Here is a 15448-nt window from a genome sequence, read left to right as displayed (position 1 = left end):
GTTCAGTTCTAGTCTGGCGTAGGCAGTTGTAAAGCACGCTAAAAAATGTTTGAGTTTTTGTGTCTTTATCAATAAAATTTAACTCAGAAACCTAGTACGTCTTTGTACATTAACATTTCATTAGTGTCACTTAAAAAGCTGGTGCAGGGTAAATTTGATTTCTGTGCAAACTTTCCCCATAAGGAATTTAAGAAAAGTTTGGAAATCTGTCTTTCAGCAGGGTTCACTGTAATATTTGCAGCATCTAATTGTTCTTTTTCAAGAAAGGAGCCAATGTATTGTGTTTTTTATGTCATCTGTACACCAGTTTGGGTTACGGATGCTTCCTGTTTATTCCTAAAATGAACACGCAAACAGGTCTTCTGTAACCTCGCTAAAATGCCATACTTAATAGATTTGTGAGATTCTATACTCTTCTTCCAAAGCCATCTTTAGCTCTATAGTGCTCCAAGTACCCGTCAGTGAATGTTGTTTGTCGTCATATTTGCAGAGATCATTCTGTGAATTAGAAGCACAAGTGTAACATCAATTTTTTGTTAATTTACAAAGGCAGTACCAGGAAAAACAAGTTTCTTGGTGAGTAAACCTTAACTTCAGCAATACCAAAGTAGCTTTTGATGTAACTAAAATTGCCATAAATGATACAGGATAGATCTCTTTTTTTGTTCACAAAGGGATAAAGACTAGTAAAATCATAGTAAAGTATAATTTCTCCTTCTAACAGCTTGTGATAGTTTGATGGCATTAGTCCTCCTACCGTAAAGAGCATAAGAGGGATCTAATGGAATTTGGAATTGCATTTTGAGTAAAATGTTTGAAATTTGGAATCAGTTTTAACCATTTCTTTCAATTCATATTTCCACATTCCTCGCACAATGTAACCATAGCCCTGAAGAAAGTGTTTCTTATTCACAAAATAATGATATAGTTGACCGTAGCTGGTGTTTGTGACCTTGTTTGTGTCTGCCTCACTTATCAGGTCATCAAGGTGGCTTAGTGGTTAACACTACAGCTTTGCAGCACAGGGGTTTTGGGTTCAAGTCCCATACTGGTCAACATCTGCAAAAAGTTTATATGTTTGCATGGGTTTCCTCCCTAACTCCAAAACATACTGGTAGGTTGATTAGATTGTGAGTCCCATTGGGGGCAGCAACTGATTCGGCAAACTCTGTGTAGAGCTGTATAATCTGTGTGTGCGCTGTGAAAATAAAGGAATTATTAATACAAATGGGACAACCGTGATAAAAACAACCCTGAAACTCAAATGCTGTGTTGTTGCCCATCAACACATGTATAGCTATAAAAAAAAACACCCTCTCTTTTGCCCCCTTTCAAAGTGTGTTGAATGTCAATGTTCCCTGTGTGGGGTACATACATGAGACACTGAATAGCAGGTGTTGAAAAAGTTTTTATGTTTTCTGGTAATTTTGGTAAAATAGCGATGGTGTTTTTTGGCATAAATTTAAATTTATACATGGCCATGCATACAAAAGCCACAGTGACAAGCTGAAAAGGATCAACATACTGTGCCACCACAACAGTTTTCTTTTTGCGCTTACAGTATTTTGAAAACTTTTTTCCCTGTCATCTCTATCACACGATCTCTGTAGCCCACACATGCTTTTCTCAACACATCAATGTCTTGCTTACAGTACAATTTCAATTCAGATTTTAAATCTAAAGTGGGAAGAATTAGTTTTCACCAGATGATAGTGATATCATGTCATAATGACAGTTTGATATAAATCTATATATATCTAAGCTGAATTATTTCATATAGTGTAAAATCTTATATAGAAGGAGTATCAGTGATATATGGCAGTGATATGGCTGTGATATACAGCCATATAGCAGATGATCTATTGCTTTCACTGCAAATATGTTAAACAGGCGCTATGAAAATATACTGCATGAACATTATTTTAACCCTAAAGCTGCGGTTTTTATTAGGGACATTAAGAACTATGGAATAAACAGAAAATAACTTTGTGCAAGGCAAACACCAAGGAGCCTATACGCTGTATAAACCTGTAAGAAAAAACTTTGCAAGAAACAAGGTTATTGTTTCAGATACAGCCGCACAATGGCAAACTGATCTTGTTAGCATGATCAAATATTCACAAGGAAATGATGGCCTGAAATATATTTTTTAGCTGTAATTGATGTCCTTTCAAAATATTACAGATTGACTGTGGACGTTCATTTATGAATAACGCTATGAAGCGCGTTTGTAAGTTGCACAATATACATAATTTCTTTACTACAAACAGTGAAAGCATGCATAATGGAGCACTTTAATCGTACATTGAAAACAAAAATGTGCTGCTACCTCAGGCAATGTGATACATAGGTATATAGATATTTTACCGGATCTGGTATATAGGTACAATCACACTCATCACAATACAATTTGATGTAACCCCGTTGACGTGACAAAAAGTAACTCACTAGTTGTATCCAACCACTAGAGCAAAAATGTAAAAATATTGGGTTTTGGTCCTGAATATGGGCCTTACAAAAAACATCAATAAGGGACTATTGGGCTATAAATCTCTTTATCACACACCCTTGTATGGATCAACAATGCCTAAGGTTGGCTGTAAGGCCATCCTAAAATGTCTCCATTTCGCTGATAATTCCCAATGACCCCCCCCACCAAATTACCCCAATTTTGACAGACTGTATAAAATTCAGCCCCTGATTACATTTTTAAGCCAAAAATTCTCTTCTTATACATCCCACAAAAAGATATTGCAGCAAACAAGTCCCCGGTGCATTTCAAGGAGAGTAAAGTTAAGATAGTAAAGACAATATTTGCCATATATGGCATAAAAAAATACAAAATGTCAAAGTCAGAAAGAGGCTACACTCACACAGACTGACTGACTGACCGCAGAAATCAAAGGCACCTTCCCAAGACCCTAATACAGTACAATAAAGTAGGTAAATGTAGAAGTAGGTAAATGTAGGTACAAAAAGATGTGTTGATGCTATCAACCATCCATAATACCAGCTCCCTGTACATGAAACAGCAGCCTCTATTTCACCTCCAGTATGCATTCATTATTATAATAATTTTATGGGAGGAGCGGAGATGTCAGATAAGATGCTCAAACCGTACAATGCCATGCGGAAATGTAAAATCTGGTACAAAAAACTGGCAGTATATTTCATCAAAATGGCATTGTACAACTCATTTGTCATCTTTGGGAGAACTGATCATCAGGGAACATACCAGGAGAATATAATTAAATCTCTTCTCTTTGGTGACGATTAGGCAGAGGGAGGCGAAATGCTACCTCTGTGACTGCTGTCTGCAGAATTGTTCCTGGGCATCAGTAGTGTCCCTCACTGCAAAATAAAGCCACCCCCTGAAAAGATGTTTTGTCTGCTTCAAAAATGGTATATACAAAGACACAACATATCAGTACAACACTTATCCCTCCCACTTGTCCCTCTATATTTCTTTTTTCCATTTTATTTATTTATTTATTTGAATACTCTGAACCCCTTATATTTTCCATATCTCCTCCACAAGCATACTTACTAAACCCCTTAACTATATTTAGGGTGTTTTTTTTTAATAAAACAGAGGTACTTCTGGCTTTAACCCCTTAATGACCACCCTATCGGCTTTTTACGGCGGTCATTAAGGGTACTTCTTCTGACGCGACGCCTTTCTACGGCGCCGCGTCAGAAGAAGTTTTCGGGACACCGGGTTATTATAGTGCCGGTGTCGGGCTGTGATATCACAGCCCAGACCCGGCACTAACACCCGGGATCGGAAAAACTCCGATCCCGGGTGTTTAACCCCTTACACGCCGCGGTCAAGCATGACCGCGGCGTGCAAGTTTGTCCCCTGTGGATCGGACCCCCCCGGTGTGCTTACCGGGGGATCCGATCCCTCCTGCCTCAGCCCCGGGTTCCGACGAGTGACCCGGGGCTGTCGGCTCCTCTCTGTGCCGGGTTCCGCCTCCTGGCAGGACCCGGCTGTGTGTAACTGAGCATGCTCAGCATGCTCAGTTACTTACAGTATACACTGCAATACAAGTGTATTGCAGTGTAAAGGCTTGAATAAGCGATCGGATGATCGCTTATTCAAGCCAAGAAGTAGAAAGTGTAAAAAAAAGTTTTAAAAAAAAATTAAATCTTTTTATAATATAATTAAATAAATAAATAAAATAAAAGTCCCATAATCTCCCCAGTATCACATAAAATTCAAATAAAGTAAATAAAACAAAAAAACACGTACATATTTGGTATCACCGCGTCCGTATTAATCTGTACAATAAATCTAAATCAATATTGAACCCGCTCGGTGAACTACGTAAAAAAAAAACTTGAAAAACTTCCCTTGATATACAATTTTCCATCAAACACCATCACAAAAAATGTTCTAAAAAGTTATCAAAAAAAGTTACGTTCCCTAATATGATACGACTGAAAAGAACAACTGTTTTTGCAAAAAATAAGCCCTCAAACAGATCTGACAACAGAAAAATACAGAAGTTATGGCCCTGAAAAGTTGTCAATAGTAAAAACAAAGCGATTTTCTCCAATATTGGTTTTGCTCAGGAAAATTGAGCAAAAATAAGAAAAACTATATAAATGAGGTATCACCGCAATCGTAGTGAACCAGAAAATAAAGATAAAATATTATTTTTACGTTACAATGAGCGGGGGGAAAAAAATGCTAACAATCCAAAATAAAAATTGATGATTTTGTTCGTGTCCCCCTTGAAATAGTTAATAAAATCTCATGAATTACCTTTAGACTCCCAAAATAAATTATCTATACATTGTATCTCATCCCGTACATAATGAGCCCTCATATGTTCGCATTACCAAAAAGAAAAAAATGTATAGGTCGTACAATGTGACAATACAAATCTGCTGTACATGGCGCCTCCATTCATTCTATGCCCGGCCTTGCGCCCGTACAGCAGTTTACCACCACATATGTGGTATCAGTACACTCTGGAGGAATTGGGCATCAAACGTTTCAGTGCGTTTCATCATTTAATTTATTCTGAAACTGTCAGTTTGGCCTAAATTAATGTATTTTCCAAAAAAAATTCTATAGTTTCTAGATCGCAGGTCCATATTTTTTAACCCATGTGAAACACTTAAAGGGTTAATGGACTTAATAGAAGTTGTTTTACATATGTTGAGGGGTGAACTTTCTATAGTGGGGTAATTTATGGGGTTTTACTATTATTAAGGCCTCTCAAAGTCACCTGAAAGCTGAGTTTTCCCTCAAAATGTGAGTTTTGGCAATTTTCATGAAAATAAGAAAAATCGCACCTAAAGTTCTGCACCTCATAACATCCTAGAAAAGTGAGAGGATGCATAAAATATCATCCCAACATAAAGAAGATATTCTGTAAATGTTAATTATCAAACTTTTTGGGTAGTTTTACATCTTGTCTGGAAACCAGAACATTTCAAACTTGGAAAATGAAGAATTTTTACAAACTTTTGCCAAATTTTCACTTTTTTTCAGAACGAAACGCAAAACGTATCACTTAAATTTTATAACTAACATGAAGTACAATGTGTCACGAGAAAACATTCTCAAAATCACCGGGATATGTTAAAGCGTTCCAAAGTTATAACCAATTATCGTGAGACTTGTCAGATTTGAAAAATCGAGTCTGGTCATTGAGCTGAAAACTAGTGTCGGTGATAAGGGGTTAAGGGCCAGTGTAAATCAAAGTGGGATTTACAAAACATACACTCACCGGCCACTTTATTAGATACACCTGTCCAACTGCTTGTTAACACTTAGTTTCTAATCAGCCAATCACATGGCGGCAACTCAGGGCTTTTAGGCATGTAGACATGGTCAAGACAATCTCCTGCAGTTCAAACCGAGCATCAGTATAAGAAAGGTGATTTGAGTGCCTTTGAACGTGGCATGGTTGTTGGTGCCAGAAGGGCTGGTCTGAGTATTTCAGAAACTGCTGATGTACTGGGATTTTCACGCACAACCATCTCTAGGGTTTACAGAGAATGGTCCGAGAAAGAAAAAACATCCAGTGAGCGGCAGTTCTGTGGGCGTAAATGCCTTGTTGGTGCCAGAGGTCAGAGGAGAATGGGCAGACTGGTTCGTGCTGATAGAAAGGCAACAGTGACTCAAATCGCCACCCGTTACAACCAAAGTAGGCAGAAGAGCATCTCTGAATGCACAGTACATCAAACTTTGAGGCAGATGGGCTACAGCAGCAGAAGACCACACCAGGTGCCACTCCTTTCAGCTAAGAACAGGAAACTGAGGCTACAATTTGCACAAGCTCATCGAAATTGGACAGTAGAAGATTGGAATAACGTTGCCTGGTCTGATGAGTCTCGATTTCTGCTGCGACATTCGGATGGTAGGGTCAGAATTTGGCGTCAACAACATGAAAGCATGGATCCATCCTGCCTTGTATCAACGGTGGTGTCATGGTGTGGGGAATATTTTCTTGGCACTCTTTGGGCCCCTTGGTACCAATTGAGCATTGTTGCAACGCCACAGCCTACCTGAATATTGTTGCTGACCATGTCCATCCCTTTATGACCACAATGTACCCAACATCTGATGGCTACTTTCAGCAGGATAATGCGCCATGTCATAAAGCTGGAATCATCTCAGACTGGTTTCTTGAACATGACAATGAGTTCACTGTACTCAAATGGCCTCCACAGTCACCAGATCTCAATCCAATAGAGCATCTTTGGGATGTGGTGGAACGGGAGATTCGCATCATGGATGTGCAGCCGACAAATCGGTAACTGTGTGATGCCATCATGTCAATATGGACCAAAATTTCTGAGGAATGCTTCCAGCACCTTGTTGAATCTATGCCACGAAGAATTGAGGCAGTTCTGAAGGCAAAAGGGAGTCCAACCCGTTACTAGCATGGTGTACCTAATAAAGTGGCCGGTGAGTGTATATTGGAGCTCAGGTCTGAATTTCTCCAGTTGTGCTATAGACCAAAAGTGACTGGTAACCAAATAGTTAAAGCAGCAGCCATCAACAGAGATGATTTACTCAAATATAAGGAGACCCAACAGGAGGCCAGAGTACCCCTAGTAGCCACTTACAGCCCACAAGTGGAGATCCTACATCACATTGCCAAGGAACTCCAACCGATTCTGCATAAAGACACAAGATTAAAAGAAATATTTCCAGTCCCTCCTCTCCTGTCCTTCTGGAAACCGCCAAACCTGAAACAACTGGTGCCCTGAGACCTCCATCAGAGGTGTAAAACATGCCAGCACATTCACACAGGTGACCAGGTACCTGTACTTCAATCACAGCAGGTACATCATATCAAGGGAAACTTTTCTTGCAGGTCCTCTAATGTGGTCTACCTTATTATGTGTCAGCAGTGTCCAACCACAGGCCTTTATGTTGGGGAAACAGGTCAGAAACTCCATCAACGTATGAACTCACACAGATCTGATATTAAAAATGAAAGGAAAGATCTCCCAGTGGCTGCACATTTCTCCAGAGAGGACCACACTATGGAAGATTTGCAGATTACTATTTTAATGGGACATTTTAAGACACAGAGGGAAAGGAAAGAATAGGAGTATAAATTAATGAGGAGATTCAACACCTTGCAAAGTGGTCTTAACATTCACGCCAGCTTCATGACCTCCTACCTCTGACCTGGAGGCCACAAGCAGATAAGAGCCAGGGCTCTTGTGTCTTGCCTCACAGGCTTTTAATATTTTTATTGCCATCCTGTTGTAAATAAGATGTCCCTGTTTTTATCAATCTGTTGTTTTAGAGGTTTTTTGATATCCTTTGATGATCACTGTTTAGTGTGTATAAAATGCTGTGAATTTTCTGTTTCATGCATAACATCATGTCTGACGAAGAGAACTAGTATTCTCGAAAGCTCACCATCAAACATACTCAGCCTCAAAAAGGTATTGCCTGATTTCTTCACTCTTCTTCTGCTCTCCATGGCTAATACGGTACAAATCTACACTACTAGCAAAACATATAGGGACAGACATTAGGTGTTCTCCTTAAGGAGAGATTGCCAATTAAGGCCACCTTAAAGGTGTGTGGAGACTTAAAGCCATAGATTCTGGGAATTCAGGGAGGAATGCAAATAAGTTTTCCAAAGTGTTAAATGGAAAACAATACCTCCTTTTGCTACCTTATGCTGAATTCTCGGGCAGATATCTTCAGCTCCGTGCAGCACATGTCCACCCGGTGTCCCTAAAAATACCACAGTATCCTACGGTATAAAGTCTCCTGGATAGCAACACTGTGCTCCTAAATGATATATACCCTCACAACACAACTGACCACACTCTCCGCACTTATAAAAAATCCCTTCATTATAAATATATTCTACTGGAATTATAGCCTGCACAGCAGACCAATCAATATACAACCCCTTATTTATTAATACAGACCCCCCAACATTTGGTTTACATGATGCATAGTATTTTATTTTATCCTAAAACTAATATATCCCACCATGTTATTATGTTACATATGATTTTATATACAGTGTTACCCTGCCGAATGTAAATATATAGCACCCCCTAATGAATATATACTGTGTATATATATATATAATAATTTTTTCATTTTTATAAAGCCCTGCTCTCATATATTTAAAGGCCTCGTTATTAACACTCCAATTAAATTATATAGAGATCCCCTCCATCTTAAATATAATCTGGCTCCACATATACAGCCCCCAGTTTAGTAATAATCTGGCTCCACATATACAGCCCCCAGCTTAGTAATATACTGTATCCCATATACAGCCCTCCAGCTTAGTAATATACTGTATCTCATTAACAGCCCTTCCAGCATAGTAATATACTATATCCCATATACAGCCCCCCAGCTGAATTCTGGCCCTATATAATATATACAGCCCACCCCCAGTATAAAAGGATTCTGTCCCCATATAATATACACAGCCCCCAGGCTAAAATGTTTCTGTCCCCATATAATATATACAGCCCCCCAGTATAAAATTATTCTAGCCCCATATAATATATTCGTAAGTGCTCCAAGAGTGCTGAACGTCTGTGGAGAAAATCGGGCACTTCCTCTGACTTTCTTCACTTTAAATTTATGCTCAAATCCTATAACTCCACTCTCCATCTTGCTAAACAGGTATATTTTACTAATCTAATATCTTCTCTTTCTAACAACCCCAAAAGGCTCTTCAATACTCTTCACTCCCTACTAACACCAAAGGTGCAGCCACCGGTCACAGACCTGGGGGCTGAAGATCTGGCCACCTACTTCAAAGATAAAATCGACTGCATTTGCCAGGAAATAATTTCTATCCCACTAACTCCATAAATCCCCTTTACTCTGGTACCGCACCCTGTTCACTCTCTTCCTTTGAACCAGTCACAGAGGAAGAAGTGTCCAGGCTTCTCTCCTCTGCTCGCCCCACTACCTGCATCAGTGACCCCTCACATCTTGTACAGTCTCTCTCCCCAGCAGTCACTTCTCACTTCACTAAAATCTTAAACCTCTCTCTCTCTTCTGGTGTCTTTCCCTCATCTTTCAAGCATGCTGTTGTTACCCCTTTACTAAAGAAACCTTCACTGGACTCACCCTAACTACAGACCAGTTTCTAACCTCCCTTTCATCTCCAAACTCCTGGAAAGCCTGGTCTATTCTCGACTTTCCCGTTTTCTCTCAGCTAACTCGCTCCTTGATCCCCTGCAATCTGGTTTCCGCTCTATGCATTCTACTGAAACTGCTCTTACTAAAGTCTCCAATGATCTCCTCACTGCAAAATCCAAAGGGGATTATTCTCTCCTCATTCTTCTGGATCTATCAGCAGCGTTCGATACTGTGGACCTCCAGCTCCTCCTCAGGATGCTTTGCTCCATTGGCCTGAAGGACACTGCACTCTCTTGGTTTTCTTCCTATCTCTCTAACCGCACTTTCAGTGTCTCCTTTTCTGGATCTCTCTCTTCTTCTGTTCCTCTCTCTGTCAGGGTTCCTCAGGGCTCAGTCCTAGGTCCTCTTCTCTTCTCCCTCTATACTGCCCCCATTGGACAAACCATCAGCAGATTTGGTTTTCAATATCATCTTTATGCTGATGACACCCAGCTATATACCTCAGCACGTAACATCACTCCTGCCTTAATCCAGAACACTAGTGACTGTCTCTCTGCTGTCTCTAACATCATGTCTTCTCTCTTCCTGAAACTTAATCTTTCTAAGACCGAACTTCTTGTCTTTCCACCATCCACTAACAGAGCCTTTCCTAACCTCTCCATATCCGTCTGTGGTGTCACCATAACCCCAAGGCAGCAGGCCCGCTGTCTAAGGGTTGTGCTGGACTCCGACCTCTCCTTTGAGCCACACAATCAATCTCTTGCTCGCTCTTGCCGGATGCATCTCAGAAACATCTCCAGAATCCGACCGTTTCTCACATTTGAAACCTGTAAAATGCTAAGTGTTGCTCTGATTCACTCTCATCTAGACTATTGTAACTCTCTAGTAACCTGTCTTCCACTCGCCAAACTTTCTCCTCTCCAATCGATTCTTAATGCAGCAGCCAGGCTCGTCTTTCAGGTTACACGGATGCCTCCAGTTCATGCCAGTCACTGCACTGGCTGCCAGTCTCCTTTCGAATACAGTTTAAAATAATAACCCTCATCCACAAAGCTCTGTATAATGCTGCACCCCCCTACCTCTCCTTTCTTATCTCTGTCTACCGCCCAACTCGTGCTCTTAGATCCGCCAGTGATCTTAGATTAACCTCTACCCTAGTGCGGACCTCCCACTCGCGTCTCCAAGACTTCTCTAGAGCTGCACCAATTCTATGGAATGCTCTGCCCCGGACTATCAGACTAATACCTAACCTCCAAAGTTTCAAACGTGCTCTTAAAACCCATTTCTTTAGGCAAGCCTATAACACTCATTAACTGCATGAAGTTTTAACTCTTCTACTAACCTGTCCTGTGTCGTCCTCCCATCTGTCATCCAGCAACCAGCAGGCACCAGACTTCTCTGCGGTCCCATTCACCCTGGACCTTGTATATAAGATGACGGCTGATGATTGGTTCAAGCGACAGTAATCCCATTTATTATATTTTGTTCTATTCCCTTAAGAAGAATGGCTTGACCATTATATATTCTTTTACCTCTTGTGTCTCCCCACTCCTCCTCATAAACTGTAAGCTCTTGCGAGCAGGGACCTCACTCCTCTTGTTCCATACGAATGTTTGTGCTCTGTCATGTTTTATTTTATTGTATTTGTATTTGTCCCCTACGATTTGTAAAGCGCTACGGAATATGATGGCGCTATATAAATAAAGATTATTATTATTATTATTATTATTATTATTATTATTATTATTATATATACTGCCCACCCAGTATAAAATGATTCTGGCCCCATATAATATATAAAGTAACGTCTGTGCCAGCTCGAAAGACGGCGCTGAGAGCCAAGATCTCACTATAACATCAAAGAGTTCACTCTTTTTACACTGACATAAGATGATTCCATAGATTACAAAAGAACCTGTTCTGTTAGACGCGTATACATAATTTTGCATTGACGTCATTGATCATTTTGCCCTTCTTTTCATCAGTCAGTGTCAGATTTCAATCGGTCAATAATCCATCATCAGTATTGCTAAAGCCAAAAACAAACAGGAGTTGATCCAAAACAGAGATGACCAGTAAATGGGATATTTGCATGTCCTCTGTGTTCTGTATCCACTCCTGCTTTTGGCTGTCAATCCTAAGGTTTTCATTCCTTCTGACAGATGAAATGAAGGGGAAAAACAAACATAATGGCAACATCATAGAGTGGAGGAGGGTGAAAACATCATTAGGGAAATCACAGGATGTTCGAGGGAGACAGCGGTTAGTTGGCAGCAGCAAGAGTAGGCCGCAGAGTGGCACAATGACAATTTATGGAGGTGGCGGAAAGATGGTAGGCCACAGAGTGGCACAATGAAATAGTGTGGAGGTGTCAGCAACCTGGTAGGCCATAGAGTGGCATAATGACCGAGTGTGCATGTGGTGGCAGCAGCAGCAGCAAGAGGCCACAGAGTGGCGCAATGACAGATTGCGGAGGTGGCAGCAACCTGGTAGGCCACAAAGTTGCACAATGACAGTATGGAGGTGGCAGCAACCTGGTAGGCCACAAAGTGGCACAATGGCAGTATGGAGGTGGCAGCAACCTGGTAGGCCACAGAGTGGCACAATGACTTTGACAATGAATTTGAAGTTGAAATTTTCAATTTCAATTTGAAGATTGCAGAGACCATATGCTTCCTTCATTACAATTTTCCTGAAAATATCATGTCCTTGCCAAAAAGGAACTGCAAAGGTGGTACCAGCAGCATAAGGTCAGAGAGTGGCAAGATGATCAATTCTTTAGCTTGCAGCAACAGTGGAGGTCACATTGTGGCACAATGATTAAGTGTGGAGGTAGCAGCAACCGGGTAGGCCACAGAATGGCACAATGACAAAGTGTAGAGATGGCAGCAGCAACATGAGGTCATAGAGTGGCACAATGACAAATTCTTTAGGTGGCAGAAACATGATAGGCCACAGAGTAGCGCAGTGACAGTGTATGGAGGTGGCAGCAACATGGTAAGCCACAGAGTGGCCTAATGATAGAGTGTGGTGGTGGCGTCGTCAGCAGCAGCATGAGCCCACGGAGTGGCAGAATGACAGATTGTGGAGGTGGCAGCAACATTTAAAGCCACATAATGGCACAATAATAGAGTGTGGAGGTGGTGTCAGCAGCAGAAGCCTACAGTGTCACAATGAAAAGTCTGGAGGTGGCAGAAACATGGTAGGCCACAGAGTGGCACAATGACGGCACAAAGATGGTGGGAGGCAGATGGAGCAACTGGCATCAGGCAGGTGGCAGCATCAGAATAGTGGCGGAGGCAGGTAGTTAGAATCCAGACTCATTTCTCAACCTTTGGGGGAGGCGTCATGGCTGATCTAATCTGATGCATAAGGCATTGTTGTGTTGAAGTCCTGGCCTGATTCATCTTGACAAAGGTCAGTCTTTCCACATTACGGGTTCTCCTAGGGGTAACGAGGCCCCCGCCGCGCTGAACACCCACTCTCTTGCCACACTACTGGCCAGGCAGGACAGCTTCTCTACTGCAAACTCCGTAAGTTGTGGCCACGCATCAAGTTTGGCTGCCCGGCAGGCCCGGGGATTCTCTACCTGGGGTGGTAAAGTCCTGTCCAAGTCCACCACTTGCTGGTGTATACTGCTCTATTTCCAGCTGCTGGTGTATGCTACCCTCCTCACTAGGAGGGTGAAGGAAGCTGCTCATTAAGGACTCCAAACATAAGCTGCTGCTGATGGAGCTGCTACTGTTCTACCCCCCATCTCCCCACAGCAGCCGTGGCAGTAGTACGTGAGCGATGACTACCAGGAATCTCCCAGTCAGACCTGACTGAGGATGGACAATGGCGCACATAGGCAGCGTCCAACTGTTTTCACAGTATTTCTCTATTGTACACCATTTGTTCCTCCCTCTCGGCAGCTGGAACAAAGTCACCCATTTTTGACCTGTAGTGATGGTCCAAGATTGTGGAGACTCATCCTTATGCTGGATGTTAATTATTCTGCTGTAACTAGTTAGGCAAAGCAGCATACTGCCGGCCACCTTCGCAAGTGACTCTGAGGGACTCCCGGCCTCCATCTCCTCTGTATACTGCCACGGTGCTTCTAGGTCATCTGCCTCAGCTTCTTGCTCCTCTGGATGCTCCTGCTCCTTCTCTATTGTCACCAAAGTGGAAAAACTACTGATTTCACCAGACTCTGCTTGTGCTCCAATGTCCTCCTCCTCCAGTTCAGCCCCCACCACACTCATGTGGCCATGAGATGTAGTTGCCACTTCTCCAGTGCCCTGACCAGACAGATTTTGCAGCATGAGTTCCAGGACATTAAGCAGTGAAATTATGTTATTCCTCACGCAGTCCTGGCGACTGACAAATAGCGTGGCCTCTTCAAAGGGCCTGAGCAAATGGCAGGTGTCACGCATGAGCGGGGGCTGACATTATAATTACACAGGGGAGCATTCCGGTCTGCTTGCATCATCAAAATATCATTAATGGCTTTTCTCCGTCCATAATGGCAGTCTAACATATGGAGGCTGGAATTCCAACGGGTGGAAAAATCGCATATCATGTCAGGGGAGGCCGTTCTGATGCTGCTACTCGAGGAGGGTGTGCTTGGCTTTGTAAGAATTGCTGAAGTGTATGCACAGTTTCCTGGTCATTTTCAGAATGTCTTGCAGAAGGGTGGAAGACTTGAGGAACCTGTCTACCAGATTGAACATGTTCCTCCCATTGTCTGTCACCATGGTTCCGATTTTCAGTTGTCGTGGAGAAAGTCACAGATTGATTTTTTTGTTGCATGACACGGAACAGTTCCTCCCAAGTAAACCAGGTGTAGAACTGCGTGAAATTGCTAATGGAGCAGCACTTAGACTTGTGGCTGAGGTGATGTTGGAGGCGGACATTGGCGCATGACAGCAGTTTGACAACGTGGACATCTCTTGTTCAAGTTGTTGGTGTAGCTGGGAGGGAAGCACATTCACCCAGTGGGCCGTAAAGGACAAGTACTGGCCCCGACAGTAGTTTCAGCTCCACAAGTCCGTGCTGCCGTGCACCTTGGAAGAAACCAATGAGCTCAGTATTGACCCATGTTCTATTATACATATTTGTGAAGGGCTGGCACTGCCTTTTTGGCTTGGAACTCTCCACCTCAGTTCGGCACAAGCCATTAGTTCTCTGAAGGGTGCAGAGTCCAAGACTTGGAAAAGGAGGGACTGCAGTACTAACAACTTGGACAGAAGCACGTTTAGCTTCTGCACCTAAGGATGGCTGGATGCATACAGATGATGTCAAAGACAAACTGTTACGTCTTTGCCTGTATCGTCTTCTGTCCGTGGTATGCGGCTTAGAAGGCGTTGAGGTTGTTCAGGGTTCCTGTGTGTGAACTGGGACTGAGATTGCTGCAGGGTTGATTGTTGCACCACACCCGCTTCCCTGCAGTCTAGCAACAGTTAACCTGCTGTGAATGACAGATCTCTCCTCCAGTCACCTTGAGGGGAGGTTCCCCAGTCACCTATATTACTTCCAAGCACAGGTTCCCCAGCGCTGGTAATACTCGTATTTTCAGCTCCCCAGTCCTTTCAGCGTTTTGTTTATATATTGACTTCTCTGGCATTCTGACTTTGGCTTTCGTTACTTACCTCGGCTTTCGCTTTCTGATTCTGCTTATATATTGCTCTCTCCGTTGTGACCCGGTTTACCTGACTTCGCTACCTGTGTGTATTGTTTGTTTGTCGTGTTCTTTGTCTGCACTTTGGCCTAGGAAGGGATCGTCTTCGTGGTTGTCCCGTATCATTAGGATACCGGAGGCAAGTAGGCAGGTGACAGCATTGGGGGGCTCAGACTTAGGGCTCACTG

At 42.3% G+C, this 15448-nt stretch overlaps 1 long non-coding RNA gene across 3 annotated transcripts in view; it reads right to left on the bottom strand.

The window, feature by feature from the left end:
• Positions 1-302: 302 nt before the first annotated feature.
• LOC140068948 (uncharacterized) overlaps positions 303-15448 on the bottom strand; it is a 57160-nt gene continuing 42014 nt past the window's right edge. For all 3 annotated transcript variants that reach the window (XR_011848647.1, XR_011848648.1, XR_011848649.1), the window contains one exon: positions 303-498. This is a non-coding gene — a long non-coding RNA (uncharacterized lncRNA). The remainder of the gene's footprint in view (positions 499-15448) is intronic.

The sequence above is a fragment of the Engystomops pustulosus genome, chromosome 7 (assembly GCF_040894005.1).
Source record: "Engystomops pustulosus chromosome 7, aEngPut4.maternal, whole genome shotgun sequence".
In the NCBI taxonomy this organism is placed as follows: domain Eukaryota; kingdom Metazoa; phylum Chordata; class Amphibia; order Anura; family Leptodactylidae; genus Engystomops; species Engystomops pustulosus.
This window is presented reverse-complemented; position numbering and strand designations above follow the sequence as displayed.